Source organism: Anomaloglossus baeobatrachus, chromosome 1, assembly GCF_048569485.1.
Source record: "Anomaloglossus baeobatrachus isolate aAnoBae1 chromosome 1, aAnoBae1.hap1, whole genome shotgun sequence".
Lineage (NCBI taxonomy): Eukaryota > Metazoa > Chordata > Amphibia > Anura > Aromobatidae > Anomaloglossus > Anomaloglossus baeobatrachus.
In genome coordinates this window covers 737,098,594-737,103,092 of record NC_134353.1, presented here as the reverse complement: position 1 = coordinate 737,103,092, position 4,499 = coordinate 737,098,594, and the positions used below count along the sequence as shown (strand labels likewise).

The 4,499-nt window shown below is 34.1% G+C and overlaps 1 long non-coding RNA gene across 1 annotated transcript; it reads left to right on the top strand.

Annotated features, from left to right (window-relative positions):
* Nucleotides 1-3,273: 3,273 nt before the first annotated feature.
* LOC142299161 (uncharacterized) lies at nt 3,274-3,880 on the top strand. Its single transcript, XR_012752652.1, has 3 exons — nt 3,274-3,373; nt 3,464-3,535; nt 3,705-3,880. It is a non-coding gene; the product is annotated as an uncharacterized LOC142299161 (long non-coding RNA).
* Nucleotides 3,881-4,499: the final 619 nt, after the last annotated feature.

Genomic DNA, 4,499 nt, shown 5'->3' with positions numbered 1-4,499 from the left:
TGTAACAGCGTTCAGCGATGTAAAATCGTCGCAAAAGCGTGATTTATCGCTAATCGTCGACACGGGTCCTTATTCCCAAAAATCGTTGTTTTTTCTTTGGAACTATCGTTGCTCGTTCCTTTCAACATACTTTTCGTTACGTGTGACACTACTAAAGCGACTTAAAAAATTGTTGCCTCTTGCGTCATCATCGATACGGGCGTGTATGGTGGTTTAAATGTTCAATACGCCTACTTGTTTCCTATTTGCTAACGCATCTGCTCCATGATTGGACCCTAATATATGTAATACGCAAACATCCTTTTAGCGTTGTTCCATTTGGTGGGTTCATTTCCTAGGTTTTGGACGTGTCCTGCTGGCTCCGTGTCCGGCGTATAGTTTGGCGTCATTTGTCCGTGAGATAAACTTCGCATGTGAGTTTTTTATTTACATTTTTTGTTTTTTTTTCCTTTTTTTTTTCCCCCTTTTTTTTTAATTTAAATATGTTTGTTGTTTTGAATTTGGTTTCTTATTAGTTTTTAAAAAGCCTATATTATGAATGTATTCGTGTTTTTTTTTTCATTACAGTTATATATATATAATAATAACCATTATTGTATCTTAATCAAGATTGCAGCCATCCAAATTAGTTTTTTTAAAGCCGTCAAACATTAGTGTGACCAATAAGAATAAGAATCATATTTTTCAAAAATATTTATTGTCTGCCAAAAAACAAAATATATTATGTTAAGAAAAAAAAACAAGAAATAAACAAACAAAAAAAATTAAAATATTATTCTCTGTTATACAGACTAAATATGTGGAGTGAGCATGAAAATGCCGTCATAGCTGCCATGCTTGTAGCCGGAGGAGCCCTTGCCCTTGCCGAGGATCATAACATGCGATGCAGAACAAGAAAATGACGAATTTGGGCACGCAAATGGCTACTAGAGAGACAACGCTATACACACATGCACCTTGTTAGAGACCTACAAGAGCATAACCCACATGACTTTCGAAACTACTTACGCATGTCTGAAAGCTCATTATCATACCTTTTAGAGAAAGTCCGCCCTTATATCATGCGCAATAATACAGTAATGCGTCAGGCAGTACCTGTAGACGAGCGTTTGGGGGTGACTCTTCGATTCTTGGCTACAGGACGCAGTTTGACTGACCTACAGTATTCATCAGCAGTGTCACGCTCTCTACTTAGCTCATTAATTCCAGAGACATGTTTGGCAATAGCACATGCTTTACATGACTACATGCATTTGCCAAATTGTCCAAGTGATTGGGAAAAAATTTCAAATACATTCAACCTATTATGGCAATTCCCTAATTGTGGTGGCGCAATTGACGGGAAGCACATAAGGATAATGCAGCCACATAATTCTGGCTCATATTATTACAACTACAAGGGCTACCACAGCATTATCCTTATGGCGGTTGTCAACGCCACTTATGATTTTCTTTACATTGATATCGGCATGAATGGGCGAGTTTCGGATGGTGGGGTATTTGAGCATACGGAGTTTGCATTACGGCTAAAACAAAATCAACTACAATTACCCACAAACCAAAATAACATTGGAAATTTAAATTTTGTTTTTTTGGCGGACGAGGCCTTTCCATTACAACGTCATTTGTTACGGCCATATCCACTTACAGGCTTGAATGTAGAAAGACGCATTTTTAATTATCGTCTATGCAGAGCTAGAAGAGTTGTCGAGAATGCTTTTGGCATCTTAAGCAGTAGATTTCGTATCTTTTCCATGCCAATCAACTTAAAAATTGAATCCATTGACAATGTTGTGCTTGCATGCTGTTATTTGCATAATTTTCTCAGAAAAAGAGATGGCCTTGAATATGTTCCACCTGGCTTTGTTGATTTTGAAAATCAAAGTAATGGTGTTGTTGAGCTTGGGGCATGGCGTCAGCAAGTTAACCCACTGAATAATCTTTTGCCACAGCCACCCCTGTCACGTAGTATGATGGATGCAATGGAAAATAGAACCAATTATTGCAATTTTTTTAATGGGCCAGGGGCTGTGTCATGGCAGCATGTTTCTAATTAATTAATGAGTTTAGGTTATCATGAAACATGAGATTGCATGTTTGTGTTAAAATAATTTCTGTATATTTTTTACAAATGTTATTATTTTAAAACAAATTGCCTTAAGTGTGTAAAGTACCTGCTTTCGAAGGGAAAAATGTTTATTGTAGTATAAATGTTCTAAAAAAATTTTTTTCCATAATCTAAAATTGGGACTATTGTCCGTTTTTTGTTTTTTTAATTATTTTCATTAACAATTTATGTATGATTGTAAACTAAATCTTTCTTCTGGAAAACATATTCATTTAAAAAATTAAAGAATAAAAACTAAATCTAATTAAGCATTACAAGCATTCTCTCAATCATTTATCTCTTAGGGTTTTTAAGATGTGTTTTTTTTACATGTCATAAACCATTATGTTTTTAATAAATATAGGACACATTTCCGTTAATAAACTATAAATAAAATAAAAATTATTTAAAAAAAAAAGGCAAAAAAAAAAACCGCATTTGCTCATACAAAAATGCGCACATAAGTATTATAACTGTACACTACGGCGAAATACACTGTTGAGTTATTTAACATGTAAATAAAGAAACGTCATGACGTCCAAACGTCTAAAGCACCATGTGACACGCCACACTGTATACCTGCTGATCTAAAGCGAAACTGAAAGCGAAAATGTCACCAAACAAACGTGCTAAGGTCTGGGGCCAAGGGGAGGTTAAATACTTGGTTAAAAGGATGGATGCACTGGACTATATATGTGCAAAGACATATCCACGTCCTATGGGACATAAAAGAAGTGTGGTTAAAAAAATATGCAGGGGCCTGTACCGTAAATTTGCTATCAGACGCACACCAACGCAGGTACTGAAAAAATGGGCTGATTTAAAGTACAGGGATAAGGAGAGAATAGAAGAAATTCGAAGTAACCTGGTTGTGATAGCTGGTAAGATATTTTTTCATACTTACATAAGTTAATTGTTTTGAATTCTAATATCAAAACATTAGAGGTGTTGTGTTTAAATTAATTAAAGGTCTGGTGTTATTTTTAATATTAAATAATCACATCATATGATGTATTTTTTTTTTTTTTTTATTTGTTTATTTTATGTTAACAGATGTAAATTCATTGACTAATGAGTCAAGGCAGCCCTCAAACAATAATGAAGATAATGTTGTCCAGCAGCTGTCTCCAAGCATGGATTCCAACCATGAAAATAGCATACCCATTTTAAATGAGGAAGCAGACAGCCTTGATTATGATGTAATTTCACCATCATCAGGACATGCTGATGCAGATGTAATGTTTGAAGAGAATATGGAGGACAATGGTACTGTTGTGTTTATGAATATTTAGTACAGTTTTAAATAATTTTCTAAATGGATTAAACACTAACAATATAAACATATGCTAAAATTAGGTGGGAAAGGATCAGGTTGGGACATGAGCGCATCATCCGGAGATGAACTTGAAGAAGAAGTTGTCAGTAATGGTAAGTTTACAGATTTTACAACATTATGGTCAATGGAAAAATGGAATGATCACTTCAAGTGTTTTTTTTTTTTTTTTTTAAAAAAAACAAAAAAAAATTTAAAAAAAAACCCGAACACTAAAAATTGAAAACTTATTGAAAATTTATTGTTGTTTTTGATTCTTTTCAGAAATCATAACCCTATATGATATTTATCTGTCCGCGAACAGACTGAAAGAAGCCTCTGCGGCCCATGATGCCCTAATCCTGAAATATATTAATCAACGTCATAAATAAATCATGTTTTCTTGTGATGTTTATATGTTTTACCTGTATGTTGAAATGTTTGTAAATTAATAGTTAACCAAAAACTCTATAACTAAAAAAAATTTTATACAAGTTAAGAAAAAAATAAAAATTAAACATTTTTTTTTACAGTTCTAAAATATAACTAAATTGTTGCGTAATTTATTCAAACCACACATTATTTCATATGCCAGGTTTATTCACAAGGTAAATTGGAATAGTAGCAAATTTGTTTATTGTCACAAATATGCACTAAATATCATGCAACAGAAGGAATTCCAAAATAATAAAAAAAAATAATAAAAATGAAAAAAAAAAAAGAAAAAACATTCATTTTTAAATTCGAAACTACTTCTTTTTGCGTTTTGTAAGCAAACTCATGCGTGACCTACGGCCACGCACACCACCCTTTGGAAGTGGTTGTATGGATGGCTCTGCTGCAGCGTGAGGATTTTCCGGGGCCTCAACAGCATCAACATGATCAACAGGATCAACAGGATGAGAAACCTCGCCAATGGCAACATAGGATGACTCTGTTAGTTTTTGAGCTCTTGCCAAATGTAAGACATCCTGGATTAAGCATTGGGCAATGTATTTCTGTTCTGGGGTAAGTTCACGCAGTTCATCATCAACGAAAATAGCAAGACCAGAAAGGGGTGGTCTGTTGTGCTGGTCTAGG